The sequence below is a fragment of the Ochotona princeps genome, chromosome 8, assembly GCF_030435755.1.
Source record: "Ochotona princeps isolate mOchPri1 chromosome 8, mOchPri1.hap1, whole genome shotgun sequence".
Taxonomy (NCBI): domain Eukaryota; kingdom Metazoa; phylum Chordata; class Mammalia; order Lagomorpha; family Ochotonidae; genus Ochotona; species Ochotona princeps.
Genome location: NC_080839.1, coordinates 75,963,606 through 75,984,133, shown reverse-complemented (window position 1 = coordinate 75,984,133; position 20,528 = coordinate 75,963,606).

Sequence of the window (20,528 nt, the reverse complement as noted above, 5' to 3'; positions counted from 1 at the left end):
CTCATGTTGGCAGAGAACCCCTGGAGCGATACACTGAAGAAAGCACCAACTCTGGGGCCAGGCTCCCTGGGTTTGCATCTCAGTGCTGCTACTTGCTGGCACCTGTGATCCTGGGGAAGCGGCTCAGCCCCTCTGTACCTTGTTTTACTCATTGCTGGGTGACTATTCCAGCACTAGTGACTGCGTTCAGATTGCTCTGAGAGCTGAGAGCTGAACAGCGTGTGGACAATGTTTGAGATGCTCAAGATGTGAGCCCATGTAAGGGCTCAGCTTGTGCTGTGTGTGTGTGTGTGTGTGTGTGTGTGTGTGTGTGTGCGCGCGCGCGCGCTGGGCAGTGCTGAGGTTGTGGTCCGTGGTCACACTGATGATTGATGTTAGGGCCAAGCCAGACTGGCTGTTGCTCCAATGTTGAGGCTCCCATGTCCAAAATAGTATGTTCCACCAGCAGGGAGACCAAGGGTTTGAGTCCAGAAAGAGTTGGGGTCCTATATCAGCTCTGCGGCCCTAGAATCAATAGACCTTGACAAGTTCCCTTCTCTGTTTGTGTTTGTTTGCCTCATCTGTAAGAGAAACTGTGCCCAAAGGCCAAGCCCGTTTGGAAGGGAGTGAAATTAAGGACTACTTCTCTAATGGGAATGATATCCGTGTGGTGGCTTGTTGTGTGGGGGTGAGGTGCCTGCATGGTGTGGGCAGGGCTACAGGTCTGTGTCTGTGAGTGAGTCTTGGGCACAGGCATGAAGGAAGGCTGCCTTTGCTGAACGACTGCAGAAGGGAGAGGCAATGCTCATTGAGGTTTTAGGCAGATCTCTCCTAAGAGATTGCTTGGTGATTGGGTAAAACCCGGGAACAGAGAATCCCATCTGGCTGGTTTTCCCAGGCCCACGGAGAGGCACGCTCTGCCTGTCTCCCAGCGTGCACCTGAGTGTGAACTCTGCTAAGGCACCATCACGCAGACCCAGCTGAAGACCAAGCCTTGCATTCAGCACTGACTTCTCAGGAACAAGGAAATCAAAACCACGGCCCTGAAAAGATTCCCTAATGACTGCCACATTTTGCTTACTGAACATAACTGGATTAATTCATGCTTTTCCTAGAATAGGAATTGAATTCATCGACTTCTGGCTGTCATGGTTGCTTCAGAGATGTGTCAATTGGTTCCTTTCCTTCTGGGAGGAAAACAGTTGTTGAGTTAGTTTTTTGCACCTTACCTGCCCTGTTAAACTGTGGGTGGTCTTTTCCTCCTGCTAAGCAGAATTATTCGTTCCTTGTAGGAAAGGACCCATGAGCTCCAGCGTGACATCAGACTGCGAGTCTGCATGTTACACCATGAAATATCAGCTTTATTAGTTCCATTCTCGGAGACATTGTGCAGTAATGAAAAACATATTGTGTAACCAAGGTATGGCAGATTTCAATGCACACATTCACAAATGACCTTCTTGGGTTTCTAACCAAGTGTAAATTACTTAGTAACAATGGAGTTAGCTGAAGTATTATTCACTCCAAACAACAGTGCCATTACTCACCAAATACAAAGCCCACATGAGATGCCTCTGGTATATAAAATACATTATGGGTAATTTTACAATTGCTCAACTTCTCTGGAACATTTATTTGGAAAGTCCGGAAATGGAAACATCGGCAAATCTGGATCTTAATTAACCTTGTCTGTGATCACAGTGTAACTCTTTTTGGTAAATAGGAGGAGGAAATTATTATTTGGTGAACAAGAGCCAAAAAAACCTTAAAGGTTAATAAGGTTTGTAAATTAGCTGTCAGCTGCACTCCCATCTTGGAGAGACTGTGAGGAAATTTTTAAAATGGGTACTTCTGAAGGTGATGAAGGAGAGTTCTTCCAAATTTGGGGGTGCTTGAAAAGAATATCTCCATTTCCTTGTCAAAGTCGTCTTATTGTTGCCACAATGAAGGCAGAGGATTTTTTTTAAAACTCTAATGATTTTAAAGTTCTGCCTCATCAGAAACTCAGACGCCGTCCCCAGTGGAGAGGCAGCTCTGTGTGGGTGTGCGGACTTAGCAGACTTTGCAGAGTGAGACTGGAGGGAATGGAGAATATTTAACAAAAGAAATAGTAAGCGCGAGTATTAGTCTACGTTTTTATGTTTTTTCTATCATGTTGGGATATCAGAGTTAGAAGCAATGTTACCCCTGTAATCCAAACCAGCACTAAATTTCCCCTAGAGCTTGACATACTTATCATCTAGCCTTAACTTCAAGTTCACTGTGGGCCTAGGGGAGTCCAGTACCCTTCTTGTAGTTTAGTACTTGTTGAGTATGAATCTCTTCTCTGCCTCTTCCTACCCTCCCTCCTTTCCTCATTCCTTCCCTCCCTCATTTCCTCCCTCCCTCATTTCCTCTCTCCTTTCCTCCCTCCCTCCTTCCTTCCCTCATTTCCTCCCTCCTTTCCTCTGTCCCTCCCTCCCTCTTCCTCCCTCCCTCCCTCTTCCTCCCTCCCTCCCCTCTTCCTCCCTCCCTCCCCTCTTCCTCCCTCTCTCCCTCCCCTCTTCCTCCCTCCCTCCCTCCCCTCTTCCTCCCTCCCTCCCTCCCCTCTTCCTCCCTCCCTCCCTCCCCTCTTCCTCCCTCCCTCCCTCCCCTCTTCCTCTCTCCCTCCCCTCTTCCTCCCTCCCTCCCTCCCCTCTTCCTCCCTCCCTCCCTCCCTCCCCTCTTCCCCCCTCCCCAGCCCCTTCCTGTTTGCTCTTTTCCCCTTGTAATTTCTCCCTAGTCCTCATTCTCTCCCCACTCTCCATCCTCCTGCAGCCCTTCACAGCTGTGTCTGGTACTTCACCTGCAGCCAGCATCTGATGACCTCCGTCTCTCTTGGCCCCCTTCCTCACTCTGCTGTCTGCTCTGGGAAGATGACTCAGGTAGAATTCATTGGGCTTCTTCCACAGCACTCTGAACACTCCAGTTTCTGGTTGGATTTGGTCAGAGGGGTGTTCTGGGAGGAGATCGACAGGTGGGAACATGATGACTTCCGTTCAATACCTTCCTGGGAACTGTGTCCTGTGGGGCTGCCCTGGCTGGCTTTCCCCTTCAATCAACTGTATAGGTTCTTTGAGTTTCAATGCCCCCTCGTTCACAGCCTCCTGTGCCTGGACCCTCCACTGAGGGCCTGAGGTCACTTATGCCTGTGTTGTGGCGAGCATCGCCCTTGCAAACACATCTTCCTCAAATGGATGAAACCTGTTTCTGGTTGGGGCACTGGCTGCTGCTACAGCTTCTCAGAGAATTGTGACCCAGTGGTGCCTCTTGTTACTGGGCTAAAGTGGGAGGGACAGGGGTTGGCTGTTGAGGTACAATAGAGAAGAGAGGCAACATGAACCCAACTCTTGTTTGGTTTAGAGAGAAGCGACCGGGCTTTTGAAAGGCAGAAGGAGGCAAAGGAGGCTGGGGAGGAAGTGGGGCGTAGTGCTCAGTAGAATCAGGAGAGTGGGAATGACAGAGAAGGAGAGGGAATTTATCCATGTGGACCTTTTGCTAATGGGCTCCTCTCTTGCCCAGACACTGTGAGACCAGGAATGTTCAGGTATTGGCTGGACCAAAGATTACATTTTTCTGGTAGCCAACCTGGAGTGTCCTTGGCCCTGATAGCTGTGATGGGGTTAGAGTAGTGCTAGGGAAATGATGTGGACTATTGAAAGCTAGGCTGTGTTCATTCATGCCTGCAAGGTTGAGATTGCAGCTGGCTTGAGACAGGATTTAGGGGAGCCTCCTGGGCTTTTGGTCAAGAAGTGACTCTGCAGGTGGCCAGGGCAGAGAGCAGCATACTTCTGCCTGATTGGCTCTAGATACAGGCTGGCTCTTAGCCCAGCCAAGAGCATGTGTGTGAATTCCGTGGGCTGCCATGTGACATGGTGGCAGCATGCTGACCTGTGGCCAAGGTGGCCTGAGCTTTGATTAAAGTGTGGCCTGGCTGGGAGCTGGGTGTGTGATCTGTGTGGGTAGGGTGCCACTGTGTGGGCTCGGGGCTGGGTGTATTAGGTGGCATGATTTCTGTCCCCCTTCTTTCTCTGTTGCTCTGCTCTGTTATATTCCTTCTCTCCTCCCCTGGAACCTCTCCTTCTCCCCTTCAGCAGCAGCACAGGTGCGTCTTGGGAAAAGCATCTACCAATGCTTGGCCTCCTGATCCATCACCATCCCAGCCGCACTGCCAAGGCCATTCCACAGCGCCACCTGCACCCAGTGCTTCCCAGACCGGGAGCTCCTTCCCCTCATCTCTGCTGGAACAGTGATTTGTCTGAACATGCAGAAGGCCAGAGACAGAGGGAATCTTAAAGTCTGGTTCTACTTCAAAGCTTTTTTCCCCTCTTAATAGATAACTAAGGTGGATTGAGAGAGGACAAATGACTGGCCCAGGCTGATGGAGCAGATGAGGAATGAAGGACTTCGGGCCAGCAGTCCCAGTTGTCCCCAGGGCACCCTCGCCTCTCTGATGTCTGCTGTCCTGCTCAGGATGGCTAATGTGTCCTTTGTCTGTTGGACTATGTGCTCTTGTGGGGCAGAGGCCGGGCCTTTTTCTTCTAAGGCCTCCTGCCTGCATAATGATACTTACTTGGAACCACATGTAGGCTCGCTCATGGCATGGGTGACTGCTGAATTGATGCTAGACTGGAGGTCAAGAATGAGAATCCAGGATTGTTGGGAGTTGAGTGCTATCTGGAGGCATGTGTATGTTCTGCCTCCTCTCTTAGCCATACACCTCTTATCCAGACCCTTTATGGGATCATCACTTTCCCCACTAATTTGAAGTGTGCCTTTTTGAGCTTCCCCATGTAGAACCAGTCTGTTTTGCTGAGTGAAGGTTTTGCAGCACTGTCTTAAATTGTAAAAAGTCTCCAAGTACCTGAAAGTGGCACATTCAGTTGCTAGTGAGTGACTTCCTTGGCTTATTGCAGTGAGCAAAGGTAGCTGACGAGACTGGATCTTGACAGAATTAATCTACAAAACTGCACACGTAACACTGCAGCCTCAGCAGAAAGAGCCTGCCCAGGGCATGAAGTGCTGAGCATGAGGAAGTCACTGTGGCCTCTGTATCTACATCAGCATCTCTGGCCTGGAAGGGTGGCACTGGGGCAGACTTATTCACATGGGCCACACTCTCCAAGGTACCCTCTGGCCTTCCTGGGCTTCTGAGCAGAGGCTTCTGGAAGGCAGGCCCAGTGCCCGGAGCTGGGCAGTTGGGCTGGTGCCCTTCCCCTGTCCTGTCCTTATCCTTCTTGGGGAAGGCCATAGCCCTTGAAGAAGACATGCCATGGTTGCCCCATGCAGGACAATGCAGGTTTTGTTACCACAGGAGAAGGAGCCGCTCCCAACACTTGCTCCCCTACCTGCCACAGTGTGTGCTGCTATGTGCAGGAAACCAGGAAGTGATGAGGTTGGATGCACACCTTTGTTTGTCCTTGCGAGATGACCTTTTCCAAACAGTCGTCCTCACAGAGGCTCACTTTCCTCATTTGTGGAACCATGACTTAGCTGGACAGCTGTTGCACTTAATGGTGTCAGTGCCGCTAATTACAGCGCATGCAAGTGCTGGGCATGGTGGTGGTGCTGGCTGTGGGACTGGGGGCTGGGGTGGACCTTGACTTCCCACTCAATGTTTTGAGCACATGCTTCTTTTCTGGAAGTTGGAAGTAGAGCCCAAATGTGACAGAATCCTGAACTCCTAGCTGGAAGGATTGTAAAGAGCCTTGCGTCTCCCCTGCCTGGGATCTTACACGTGCCTGCTTCACTGGTGAGTGTTGGATCAGAGGATGAATACCTCTCTCGAGGCTGAGCAAATGGGTTCACTCTGAGCTACAGTTCTGCAGCCTGGAATATGGTGCAGGACTGTCAGGGAGTTAAACAAGTCTGACTACCTGAGAGCTTCACCCATTGGTTTCAGGGTCCCTCCCAGTGGCCATGGCCTTGGGAGGTAAAGCGAGGCAGCCTTCCCTAAGGAGCCATGCAGACACTGGGAGGCAGGCTTCACTTGTTTCCCCCATGCCTTCATGTCCACAGACCCCTGTTCCTTTGGCTATCCCCTACCCTAGATGGATTCCAGGGTCCTCATCGTATTTGTTTTTTTTTTTTCTCTGAATATATGACTATTTCTTTCTTAAAGCATGGTGTCTGTGAAGGCTGGGGCTGGACACAGTTAGAGAGGGTGGAATTCCACATCCGCAGTGTCCATCCACACGTGCTGCCACGGCCAGGGTCATGCCCCCAGGAAGCCCACTTGGGGTTCTGTGGCTGCAGATCTGTGGTCTTTTGGCAGCAGCTCTTGAACTTTAATTACGCAACATCTCCTCATTCTCTCCGGAAAGGCCTCCAGATGCAGCCGAGGCTCTCGGGGGTGGGAGGTTGGTTGGAAGAACAGCTGGATTCTCTGTGAAGAGTCACATCTGGGAGCGTTTTACACTCGGTGTGGCTCCTTAGCACGGCCTCTTGAAAACTGGGTGGGAATCTGGTCTTTGAACTCATGCAGCTGTTATGCAGAAGCATGAAACCCGTTGGTTTGATTCCACATGGCAACAGGAGTGACTAAGAAGGCAGGGTTCCCGCAGGAGAAGAGCCTTAGGCAGCTCTTCTAGCAAAGCAGGCTGTTGAAGCTGCAGGTAAATCATGTTACTGCTCTAAGCCCTAAAATGAGAATAATAACCTCGTCCATGTTGCCTAACACAGAAATCTAGAGGGAGGTTATGTGAAATAATGTGGGAAAGAACTTTTTGGAACTGTGAAGCCTGACACGCAAGCACATCTTCCCTGCTTAGTGTCCTGCAGTTTGGTTGCTTCTGTGAACTTGTAGTTATCCGGTTACCTGAGGCAGGTGGCCAGGAATGGAGCATATCCAAGTTCAATAAACTGATTTTTCCCTTTTTCAAGGTCAAGTTCAAGGTAGGGCGAGTTTTCCATCCTTTGAATCCATTCTTCCCCTTTGTATTTTGGATGACAGTCATGCTACTGTTGTTCTAGCTCTAGTTGGGTTCTGTCTCCCACCCGCCTGCCGGCAAGCTCTGTCAGTGTCAGGTCTTACAAGGCTCTGCATTCAAATCTCCTTTCATGTCTCACAAATGCAAAAAAAGAGAGAAAGGCTGTGAAGCAAGAGCCAGGAGCTCAAGTTGAGGACATAAAGAGATTTTTTATTTCAAACTCTGACTACAGTGAGGTTAAAATTTTTCATAAAATTTTTCTTTAAAATTTATTTATTAGGAAGGCAGAATTGCAGAGAAGGAGGGAGAGAAGGAAGAGAGGAGAAAAGGGAACAGGAGAGGGAGAGGGATCTTGCATCCATCCACTGGTTCACTCCCCTGATGGCTGCAGCGGCCAGGACTGAAGCCAGGAGCCCCACTCAGGTGTCCCACGGGGTGACAGGACCCAAGTACTTGGAACATCTGCTGCTGCTTTCCCTGGTACATCAGCAGGGAACTGGATCACCAGTGGAGCTGCTGGAACTCCAGTTGGCACTCACATAGGATGCTGGCATTGCAGACAGCAACTTAACCCATAACATGCACTCCGCCTTTTGTTTTACTTTTTTTGGTGACTTTTCCTTTTGTATCTTTCCCTATTGTGTTGGGTACTTACTTTTCTAACTGCTTTATATAAAGTAAAACTTCTCAGATATTTGATTTATGCTTTTGTCTTTGAAGAAATACTTTAAAAGTCTTCTTCTATATAAATATTGTATAAATATGCATATTATTATTATTTTAAAATTAGATCTTTAAACCACCCAGAATTTTTTTGTTTTTATTTTATTTTGATGATCTTTACATAGTTGATTATGGCACAAAGGGTCAAGGGCTACAGGAAAGTGGAAAAGACCAGTGTTTCCACATTCTCTCTCTCTCTCTTTTTCCTGTATCTGGGGGAAGGGAGAGATAAAGGGAGAAGCCCCACCCAGCCTCCCACCCATCCCAGGGTCCCCGACCTGGGCATGCTCTGAGGGCACTGCTCAAGTGGTTTTGATAGTTCAGCAGTTCTGAATTGCTGCCATTCTCTTGATTCCAAGCATGCTGAAATCTCTTCAGAATCCACTGGCTGACATAAGTCCACCTTAGAGTCTGTTTGCCCAGATTTTCACTGCCAACACAGGGCTGGGGTAGATGATTGATTTGTTCTGTCCTCATCCTCTGTTGTGGTACCAGGTATCCTCTGCAGGTTCCTATGGCCTGCCATATCCTCCATGTGCATTTACTCTTAACAGTTCTATTACATGACTCCTCTTTCATGCTACTGTTCTTGCTTCCTTTCTCACAGCGTCTCCTTTAGACTTAATAGAATTATTTCTACAATTGTTTCTAGGTTATATCTTTTCTAAGTCTCCCAAGATAGTCTCATATGCTGAGTGAGATTGATTTACCCTTACTAGGATAAAGTATTTTCTAGAAAATACTGCAAGAGAGCACGTGACAGCACAGTGGAAATTCAGAGTCACCCACAGAAAGACATGGTGGAGGATGGATCAGTGAATGGCTCTAAGGGCAGAGAGAAAAGCGATGGAGAGAAGAGCCAGGGCGAAGGTGGCAGGCCATTGATGAGCCTGAAGAACACACCAGAACCATTATTCGACACAGCATAGAATAAAGTTTTTCTGAAGCTAAGGTACATTGTGAACCTACCATCTGCAATATACAGATTAGTTAAATCTGACAAGAATCTTGAAACATTCTCATAAAAACACGAAATTAAAAAGTAATGGAAAAATTTAAAAGGAAAAAGATACAGTAGTAAAAAAAAAGGAACTCTCAAATTTCTTTCTAGAACATTGGTTAGATATGGTCAGTGGAACAAAATTTATAAAGTTTTAGAGAAGATGCATTGGGATTGAAAAATTCTGTATGCACTAAGTTGTCATTTAAGCTTTTGTTAAAGTGCATTGTGCTATTACAAAAAAATAAATAAGAGCATGTTATTAAAATGTAGAACACCTTAAAAGCTCAAAATACATGGAGTCCCCCCACCTATTTGTTTTCAATTCTAACTTATCCATTGCTTCCTCTGTCCTACAGCTGCCTACAATTGGCATTTATAGGTTACTTAAAATTTCTAAATATTTAGTAATGAAAAATTTTAATTTCTTTTTTTTAGCAGATTCAATGTTATTTGAAGATGCTTTTTTTAAACAAGATTTATTTATTTTATTACAAAGTCAGATATACAGAGAGGAGGAGAGACAGAGAGGAAGATCTTCCATCCGATGATTCACTCCCCAAGTGAGCTGCAACGGGCTGGTGCGCGTCGATCCGAAGCCGGGAACCTGGAACCTCTTCCGGGTCTCCCACACGGGTGCAGGGTCCCAATGCATTGGGCTGTCCTCAACTGCTTTCCCAGGCCACAGGCAGGGAGCTGGATGGGAAGTGGAGCAGTCGGAATTAGAACCGGCGCCCATATGGGATCCCGGGGCGTTCAAGGCGAGGACTTTAGCCGCTAGGCCATGCCGCCAGGCCCGAAGATACTTTTCTAAGAACATGATATTATTTTCCTATTTCTCTTCCTCTTTTTTACTTTCCTTCCCTCCTTCTTCCTTTTTTTTTGCTTTTGAAAGAACATGTTTTAAATTTATATTACAGTAAACTTGAATAAGATGTTTAACAAGTGAAAATCAAAAAGACCTTGTTTTATTGGGAATACCAACCTGCTCCCTTAGTCTCAATGCAATGACAGAAACCTGGGTTTACACCCAGAGGGCATAACGGGCAGAGTTTGGTTTTGCTGTACGCAGAATTGAGAAACAAGTTAGATATAGAGATGTAGCATGGAAATAGGTGGACTTGCATGTCTGCAGGTTTGTCAAGTCATCCCAAAACTTCAAAAGAGAAATAGGCAAAGGCTAGTGGTTTATACGGGGGAATAAATCCCCAGCACTTAGTTTCAGTAAATCAGAGTTGTCAAAAGGTTCATTTGAACTGAAGACCATTGCCATGGGTAGAGCTGGCCAGATACAAGTTTGAATACTCATTTTTTCCAGTTGATTTTTTTGTGACCTTGACTGCTTTGCTTACTTAACCTGCTTTAAAACAACTTTAGTATCTGTGAAATGATCATCATGTCTGTCTTGAATACTTGTGAGGGTTAAATGAAATGACATGTACATAATGCTTGGTGCTGCAAAGCACTCAATGTCGACTCATTAAGGAAAGGCAATTGTTTGTGAAAGTAATTTAGTAAACACAACGCTGGCTTTTTTCAGTGCTGTATAAAATCAGTGGCTGCTGCAAGAGCTCAAGAAATTAAGTATTCCTTCAACATCAGGACCAAGTAATTAATTCTCATATTCATCAGCTTCGGCGATACATTATCAGCAATGTAGGTCTCTTGTGAATTATGCCTTTTTAATTAATTCACCTCATGGATACTGATTAGTACTAATTTATAGCTGAATCTTCTGTAGGCACATTCACGTGTGCTCAGAATCCGGCCTTTGGCAGCCAGGCCCCTTCCAAGTGCATTCTGTTCTTTATGTGCCAGGTTTTCCTGCAGGTTTTGATGCTAACTCAACAGGCACATCGTGTAGTCCCAGCTGCAGCCATTACAGCCCTCCCGCTCCTTTCCGCTTCTGCACTCCTTGTCCTCGTGGGACCTGAGTCCATTGCCATGGATGTGACTTGACGAAAACCCTGGCCTGAAGTCTAGGTGCTGGTGGCCTTGACCATTTGTGTCACAGGGGGCTGTGGTTTCTCTTCCCTGTGCCTTGCTGTTCTTGAGAAGAATGCACTGCAGAGTATCTAAGCTGCAGTGCAGTGAGGATTTGAAAGATACACATTTCTGGCTGTTTCAGAGGTGATGGTGTTGCAAAGTCAGAGACAATGATATTATTTCTTTAGTGTGAGGAGATAAAAGACTCTCCCATTTCCTTTTTTAAAAAAAAAGATTTATTTATTTTATTACAAAGTCAGATATACAGAGAGGAGGAGAGACAGACAGGAAGATCTTCCGTCCAGTGATTCACTCCCCAAGTGAGCTGCAACGGGCTGGTGCGCGTCGATCCGAAGCCGGGAACCAGGAACCTCCTCCGGGTCTCCCATGCGGGTGCAGGGTCCCAATGCATTGGGCCGTCCTCGACTGCTTTCCCAGGCCACAAGCAGGGAGCTGGATGGGAAGTGGAGCAGCCGGAATTAGAACCGGCGCCCATATGGGATCCCGGGGCGTTCAAGGCGAGGACTTTAGCCGCTAGGCCATGCCGCCGGGCCCTCCCATTTCCTTTCAATAGAGAGAGACAGAAGGCACTGAGGGGCATGGAGAAGGCCCCAGGGAGGGAGTTGGGCATTTGGCTCTCCGTCCGGATATGGGATCACTGGCAAGGCTGGCAAGGCATGAGAGGTGGAGAGGCAGGTTGCGGATCAACCCTCCAGAGGGAGTGCTGGGGACAGGCATCTGGGTCCTGGCATTGCAGCGGTCACTGAATGTGCTTGGGTCATCCAGTACCCTCTCAGATCTTCCTTTGTCTTAGCCACAGACTTGAGGGTGATGATAGCTGTACTCTCTTACAAAATAGCTGCAAGGATTAGATAAGAAAGCGAGTGTGAAAGTGATTTATCAAGTGTAAAGTGCTGTACAGATGGTAGTTATTATTGTAGATGATCTCAATTATCCCTTTCAGTCCTAAAGATTTGTGATTCTAAATGCAGCATTGTGATTGGGGGCTTATTTATTTCCTCGGGCAGCTGATAGATGCGATTTCCTCCCAGTTCCAGATTTCTAGTGTAGAGTCGGGCCCCAGCCCCTTCTCAGGAGGAGAGGGTGCTCCTGCAGGGGTAGCACCTCTATGGGGTTAGTGTGGGAATACTGGGGAGCTGTGGGAATGAGCCAAATGGAATCCACCCCCTTGAGATGGGGGATTTAGGGTTGAAAATACAATCAGACTTCTGAGGCTTAAATCCAGCTTTCCCAAGTCAAATTAATATTTTTGCAAAATCCTAGTCTTTAAACCCCAAATCTCTATGAGAGCTTAGATGACTTTTCAGACATGCAAGGGCCCACATGGGGAGGGAGGAGGAGGTCAGTATGATGAACAAAGTGCAAATGAAGCTGAAGCAGATGGATTTGATTTGCCCCACAATGTACGCACTTAGGAACTGAGCAGAAAAAGGCTTGGAATGGGGGCCTTGGTGTTTTCCTCCCAGATTGCAACCATTCATAAATAGATCAACATGGGTGGAGGGATTGCTAAGAAAGATGTCCGCTCCATGGGTGGCTTGGAGGGGTGCAGCCTGACTGAAGCTGCCTTCAGGTTTACTAACTTGCTGTCTCTCTTTGGATGAGTAAGCCTTATCTGAAAAATGTGCTTCCTGGGATGTGGACTTGATGCAACATGCCAGCACACAGCTATGGTGTGACTATATCACCTGGAGTTCCTGTGTTGGAAATTCACATGTAGAGTGGGCTTTGTAGTGGGGAGGTGTGAGAGATGATTAAGACCTGATGATGTTCTGAGGGTAGGGCCCTGGGATGGTATTAGTGTTTTTGTAAGAGGAAGAGGCCCAAACCAGGCATTTGCTCCTCTCAGGGGTCTTCTGTCCAGCAGGTCTCAGTACCGCTGAGGAGGGTGAGGTGACAGTATCTTCTGCAGCAGAAACACTGGAAACAAACTGGCGTCCATTTATTTGAGAGAAGTCACAAGCTTATATAGGAAAAGAGGGCAGGCAGAAGGGCGGTCTGAACAGTACAGAAACTTTGTAAATGGCTAACAGGTGTGTCTATCTTTTCTAGACCCTTCAATGAAGTTAAAGGTCAGGAAGCACAGGAAATTGTATCTCAGGTAGACTCCTTATCTGCTGAAAGACAGGATGAATGGAACATTTGACTTCCTAGAGTTGTTTGCAAAGGAAGTCCTAGCAGAGTAGGGAAGAGAGAGTGGGGTGCAGTCCATCACTCTTGTTGCATACCCAGCCAACAGGCCATGTTGAGATCTGTTAGCCAAGGGCACAGTGTGCCATGTGCTTGTGGCCTCCCATATGGGCTAGACAAGTGGAAATCCAGGGGCGATCTCCCACTTGCTCTGTCTCCTGGTGCTGATGCTTTCCACCATGTTGTGACATGGCTAGGAGGCTCTCGCTAGGAGGTTGGTGGTAATAGGGGAAACCTTATGTGATGGTGTAGGTAACGTGGCGGTGAGGCTGATTGTGCTTATGTCAGGCACACAGTCCCTCTTTCTCCAGTCACGGTCAAGCTCAATTGTGTTGCTGCTTCTGTGCTCCCAGAGCTTCTTTTCATCCTACTGGGTTTATTAACTATAATTTACACTGTATGTGTTCATTTATTCACTCCAGGAACACTAACTGGATTGACAACTAGGCATTGGGCTTGGTGTTAAGGGCTGACAAACAGGTTTTGGGAGGTAGGAGGAAGGACTCTACTATAGGCCTAAGAGAGTCTAGAAAAGAGTCAAGAGGCAATGCTTAATTTGAGACCTGAAAGATAAGTAATAGAGAGAAAGGTTGGAAGTTTATGAAGCAGCAAGAGTAACATAAATGGAGTTAAGGAGCTGCTTGGCATATGCAGTGTTGAGGGCATGGGAAGTTAAGAGTCCAGCTGTGAAATCGAGTGGGGCTGCAGAGGTAGGAAGCATTAGCTTGCTGAAATCTCAGAAGACACCAGCTTGATTACTTTGTCTCATCCAGGAAGCCATTGGAAAGTGTGAGCAGGGGAATCCTCAGACTTTTGTTTTAGAGTAATCACTCTGGTTGCCATGGGGATAACAGATCAATAAGCATGGAAACAAATAGATGAGTTAGAAGGTAATCCAGGCAAGAAACAATGATGAATTCAAACGAAATAGTGACCATAGAGAATGCAGAAGGGTGTGTGAATTCAAGAGGTGATTAGGATGTAAGACTGGCAAGACTGATGAAGCAAAGGCAGAAACTGAAGCGGAATCCTAGATTTCTGGTTTAGGTGGCTTGCTTCATGGTTGTAATTCAAATGGAGGCAGGTAAGTGGAGGGTGTGTTTTACAAGAAATGGGTGTTGTGGGGGAATTAAGTTTTGTTTTGGATAATATTGTATTGAGGCTCTTTCAGGATCTCTGTGGAATGCACAGTGTGTAGTGATCATAGTTGTTCGAAGCCATGGGGATGAGGCTGGTCTAGTGTGAATTAGGTATTCAGTGTGAATACCTAAATGGTAGACATCCCCCCATTCAATACTCACTGGACATCTTCCGTAGGATATGACCAGATGGCTTTAATTGCATTTGAAATAAATTGTTATATGTACTAAGTCACAAAACTGTGTCAGTGAGAGAGGGCACAAGTAATGGCAGTTGGGGAAGTATAGATGGGGGTGGTCAATGCTTAATTTTAGAAATTTGGGTAAGTGGGAATGGAGATTGAATAGTGGGTAAAGAAGGATTTAGATAGAAAGAGATCGTCTTCATAGAATAGTTTCCTGTGGCTGCTGCATCAAACTAGTATCACCTAGGGGTCCTGAAACTAGTATCACCTGGGGTCAGCTGCGGTCTTTGTGGCCACTTGGGGAGTGTTTCATCAACACGCATCCATGCTCTGGCATATAGGGAGGGGAGAGGTGTGAAATCAAGGCTCCGCGTGTCGGCATTCCTTCTGGAAGCCTCAGGGAAAAACCTGTTTCCCAGCTTCTAGAGACCACCTGCGTTTCTTAGCTCACGGTCCCTTCCTGCCGCCCTTGAACCGCTTTGTTCATCACATCTCTGGCTCTGACCTTCACGCCTCTTTCTTGTGATGACCTATGACCACCTGGGTAATTCAGAAAAATCTCCCCATCTTGAAGTTTTTAAATTTAATCACATCTGCAAAGACCCACTTACCATATAAGATAATCATATGTCCCAGCTTTGTGAATTACCACGTGGACATCTGGGTGGGGCACTTTTTCTGTCTGTCAAAGGGTGGGAGAGAGTTGAGCATGTTGTATTTGAAGTCATGTGGGGATTTGGCTCTTGTTAATCATCTTCCCGTATTGCACCTGCCACCACAGCAGATGTGTGGGAAACTGCTCTCTTCCTTGTTAGTGTACACTCACTCTGCCTGTTCACAGTGCAGTTGTTTCTGCTGTTCTGCTGGTGAGGGCATCTTCCTCTGGTTGAGTCGGGAACACTGCCATCTCCTCTGTTGCTCCTGGCATGGCTTCTCTCTCCTCTTAGCTCCCCACCTTGGCCCTGACAGGGTTGAGTCCCACTGCTCAGAGAGGAAAGAAGGGGTGTTGTTGGTGCCTGTTGGTAGAAAGACTCACTTCCTCCTTGGCATCTGGGCAGAAAATAAGTTCCACTCCCAGGTAGAAATGCAGATGTGGTGACGTTTTCTGCATCATAGGATTAAAACTGAGGGTTAGGGGTGGCAGTATTTCTAACCATTTCATGTCAAGTATCTCTTGGGTTGTACCTTCCCTCTGAATCCAGTATGTTGTGAATGCACAAGGGGACCCTGCAGACAGGTCTCCTGAAGTGAGCTCAGGAGAGGGAGTGGTCACGGGTGCCCTGTACTCACCTGAGCCAGCTCCACCGCTTAATCCTCTCAGGAGCCCTGTGAGAATATTATTGTCCTTGTCTTAGAAACAGTGAAAGAGGAGATTGGTGCTGTGGTATTATAGGCCAAACCTCTGTCTGTGGGGCCAGCATCCCATTTGGCACTAGTTTGTGTCCCACTGCTCCGCTTCCCATCCAATTCCCTGGTTTCTAGCCTGGAAAAGCAATAGAGGATGGCCCAATTTCTTGGGCCCCTGCACTTATGTGAGAGACTTCAGATTAGCTTAGCTCTGGCTGTTGTAGCCATTTGGGGAGAGAACCAGTAGATGGAGGGCCCCCTCTCTCATTGTCTTTGTAATTCTGCATTTCAAATAAAAAAACAATTTTTAAGAGATAGTGAACTAGAACTAAGGAAATGAACTAAACTTCAAACTTTGGATTCTTATGGTGTGAAAAGTGTGTGATGAGAGATACTATTCAGGACTGTGAGTTTTCCTTGTGACTCGTGTCTCCTTTTGTTAGTTTAGACTTAGCTTCTCTGTGTGTGATACTTTGGGTAACCCTGTAACCTCGGTGTAGATTAGACTGTTGTCACACTCTTTATTCACTGTTTGTACTCTGAATACGATAGATTCTAAGTCCAAATAATATTGGCTAATTAAGAAAACATATAGGATAATTAAGAAAACTTGAGAAGAAAGAGTGCGTGTTTCTCCATTGGAGTCTCCCATGTAGCTGGCAGGGGCTCCAGTACCTGGGTCATCATCCTTGTTTTCTGGGCACATTCCAGGGAACTGGATGGTTAGCAGAGAAGCAGGGCTGAGTCCAGTGCTCTGATACTAATGCTGGTCTTGCAGGCGATGGCTTAACCTGCTGGCCACACAGAGTGGCCATTTCTAAAGACTAGACCTTGTGCTATTGTCAGCTCTGGGGGCTAGAGGATCTTCTCTTCTTAAGTTTTGCTATTAACACCACAGAGCCTAATGCCCCCCCCCACCCCTCCTGGGAAAGATACTAATTTACCTTTTGCTTGACATTGTTAACTATTTTAGATTCTTGGCAAGATAATGCTCTTATAGCTGGGGGAAATTTATCCCAAATTGGGAAGAGTTAAGCTTTTTTTCTTGGCTTCTATCGGAGCAAATAGTGTAACTCCAGTATCTGAATTTTGCATTCAGATCAGCATTCTTCAGAAGGTCAAATGACCTGACTTTTCTTTTCCCTTGTAAGCACGTTGTGGTGCTTCCATTGGATAGCTGTGCCTTTCTCCTCACGTCTGGTGGATGCATAGCTGGCTCAATGGAGTTTTTAACATGGCAGTAATTTAGGAAAATACATAGAAGCTTTAGGCAGGGAACAGAGAGGATCAGAGAAATTAGGAGAAAAAAAGGTGAGATTTGCAGCAGCTGATTTTGACCTGGAATTGCAGGGTCTCGGGGCAGAGCATCGGGGCAGAGAGGGAAGTCTTCAGACAGGGGACTGGCTGACGGGGTGAACTCGGGGGCCAGAGTAAGGTCACGAGGTGGAGGATCAGGAGGTCATGGGGTATGTGCCGAGACGGGGAGGATGTGCAGTGAGGGAGTTGGGGCCAATCCACAGAGAGGAAGGGGAAGAAGGAAGATATCGAGGAGAAGCTGCAGTGGAAGCTGGGACACTACCTCTAGAGAGGGCAGAAAGGAACTGATGCTCAACCTGAGGATGAGCATCCAGTTCTGGAGGCAGCTGGACGTATCTGGGGATCAGACATACAAGTGCCTTCACTTGCATGCGCCTAGTCTCCAACCACAGCTGTGCATTGCTTAGTGGCAGGAGCACGTTTCAGGGAATGTGTCATATAGTGAGTTCTCCGTTGTGCCCTTAGCACCTCCTGAGCTGTGTGGGGCAGCCTATTGCATGGGACAACTAGGCACCTAGAGAGCTGTGGCACATGTTTGCATAGCTGGACATACAACAGGTCCAGTGAGATTCCAGGAAATAGGATCATGTCATGGCCACATGTGTGGCCTGTTGTTGACTGAAAAGTTGTTATGCAGTGCATGACTGTAGTTGACTGTGTAGAGGACAATATCAGCCTCTCTCATGATTCTAGACATTGCACAAAGGGTAGTTTGGAGCCATAGGCCAGAACGAGGGCCAGGCAGGAGGGACACTGGTCTGTTCTCATCCCTGCTGGAGTTGGAGTTTGTTTTGCAGTAAAGGAAGAGAGGAAGGGAAATCTCAAGGGAGAAGGGTAGTGAGATGGGACTCCAGAGAGCTCATGCCAGTGCCCCACAAACTCAGGCCTGTTTTGATCTGAGTCCTGCCCTCTGAACTGCCGAGCGAGCACAGCCTGCTGGGAGTGGGAGGAGATCTCAGGTTCACCTGACCAGTGAAGTTCATGATGTAACTGAGGCAGAAAGAAGAACAGAAAAAGATCTTCCACCTGCTAGTTTACTTCCCAAATGGCTCCAATGGCTGGAGTTGAGTTAGGATCCAGGAGCCTCCTGTGGGTCTTCCACATGGAATGCAGGGTCCCAAGGACTTGGGCCATCCTCCACTGCTTTCCTAGGCTATAAAACAGGGAACTGGATTAGAAGTGGGGGAGCTAGGACACAAACTGGTGCCCATATAGGATGTTGGGGCCTATAGGTGGAGGATTTGTGAACTGCACCATTATACTGGCTCTGCCACACAACCACTGACTGGAGAGACTGTGATGAGCTTTTTGAGCTTCTATGGGTATTGGAAGGGAAAGTCAGTTCCTGGAAGGCTGGCGGCATCTGGGTGGCCAGACCCTACCTTCCCTGGACTTATCATTCACAGTGAGGAATTGGGGCCTCTCAGATACCATCCCAATGACGTTTACAATGGAATCCTTACTCTGGTTAGAGTTTCTGATGAAAGAATTACAAGTGAGTCATACAGGCTCAGGCAGCCTCTGTGTGGCAAACTCATCAGTAGTGTGGGCTGGAAGTTCTGGCTGCTGTTTCCTAGTCTGCTCCAGGAGACAGTGTGCCGGGGAAAAGAAGAGCCACTTTGCCAGTGAGATGCCTTGATGGAGAGCCACCACTTGGCTCAGGTGATCACGCCCCCTGCCTGTATGGTGCCCGCACCCTCCTACATATTTCTGTTCCCAGCCAAGTGCAGGTTCTGCTGATTTCAGTGAAAAATCAAAGAGCTTGTACGAACACTAAGAAAAGCATTGGGAGGAGGAGTGTTTATTTTTCACATGAGCTTTGTTCAAAGCAGAAGCCTGCTTGTCCTAGCAGCTCATGTTACAGCACTGTCCTATGCAGCTCAGAGGAGCTGGGTTCCAGTTCTGCTGGGTCCTCACCTCTGTGTGGCTCCAGGTAGCTTATAGCCCTGCCTTGCTCTCAGTTTTCTGATTGGAAAAGCTGAGGTTCAGGCTTGGTCTCCAAGGCCCTTTCCAGCCCGATCCCTTGCCAGTGCTGTCTCAGTTGGCCAGCTCCCCTCGCTCTCTGGTAACCCATTCCTTTCAGAAACAGGGGGCTGTGGAAAGGGGTGTCCTTATACTTTGCTGCTTCTTTCTGTCTAAAACAACTCTCACTTTCCCCTCTCTGTCTCCACTCTCTAGGACTTGGCTCAGGCCACATCACTTCTAGGAAGCCCCATCTGAGCTTGGTGGGAAAGACTGGGCCCCAGCACCAAGAGCCACAGGTTGGGTAGCTTATACATTATAGATGTGCTGTCCCACAGCTTGGAGGAAGGGAGGAGGAATGCCAAGATCAAGGTGTTCCGGCCTGGGTCCTTCTGCAGCCACGGTGGGGAGCTGGTTCCAGGCTTCAGGGGCTCTGTTAGCAGTCCTGGTCGTTTTCAGCTTGTAGACATGTCACCCCAATTTTGATTTTCCTCTTCATGTGGCATCTCACTCTGCCTCCAATTTTCCACTCTTTTTAAGGACACAAGTCATGTTGGATTGACTTCCTTCCCCTGTGTCCCTCTACCGTGGTATGGCTTCATTCAAGTCCTTATCACCCTGTTTGCAAAGAAGGCCACATTTTGAGTTAATCATGGTTATGCTATGGTTAAATCAGAAGGTTAAATCCCAAAGTCATGAATTGAAGGTCCTAAGAGGGTGGGAACTAATCATACTGTGTGATAGGTGGGCTCAGTGGAAAGTTCTCAGGTCACTGAGAGTGTTCTCAAGAGTAGGTTGCTTATGTAAGCCTGAGGTGGGTCCAGCTGCATCCTCTCTTCCTGGGCTGTACTGTGAGCCTCCCTCCTCCTGGGTTCCTTCATCCATCACCCTCCCCAGATGTCAGACTAATGCTCTTGGACTGTGAACCGCCACACCTGAGAGCAGGAATAGACCTCATTTCTTTTTATGTAGCCTACCTTAGATATCTCATTGTAGTGATGAAAAGCCGGCTAATACAGGTTAGGGCTTCAGTTTATAAACTTTGGGACACACAGCTCAGCCCCAGTACATATCCTTGTCTCCGATTCCATTACTCTGTGGACATCTCACCCAGAATAGTCAGGCCTCAGAACTGGATGCATTGAGTGTAGTGCAGTCACCTGTATCTGGGCTGTGTGTGTCTGACAGTCAGTGGCCAGAGGGAGCGAGGATCAGCAAAGCTCCCATCTACAGCTTGTGGGGGTGGAGATAGAGAAGGGAGGGAGGGCAGCTGTGGAGCAAGGAAAGATGTGGAGGTGGGGCACTGACTTGAGAGCTGGGAGGGGCCACAAAGGATGTAGATGTGGTCATGGGGGAGTAGGCCGATCAGGGCACAGGCATGACTGCCTGGGTTACCCAGTGGTGATGGTAATTCACTCTTCAGGTTCCCTTTACAGTTTTTTTTTTAAAGATTTATTTATATTATTACAAAGTCAGATATACAGAGAGGAGGAGAGACAGAGAGGAAGAGCTTCCGTCCAATGATTCACTCCCCAAGTGACTGCAATGGCCGGTGCTGTGCCGATCCGAAGCTGGGAGCCAGGAACCTCTTCCGGGTCTCCCAAGTGGGTGCAGGGTCCCACGGCATTGGGCCGTCCTCGACTGCCTTCCCACGCCACAAGCAGGGAGCTGGATGGGAGGTGGAGCAGCCGGGATTAGAACTGGCGCCCATATGGGATCCCAGGGTGTTCAA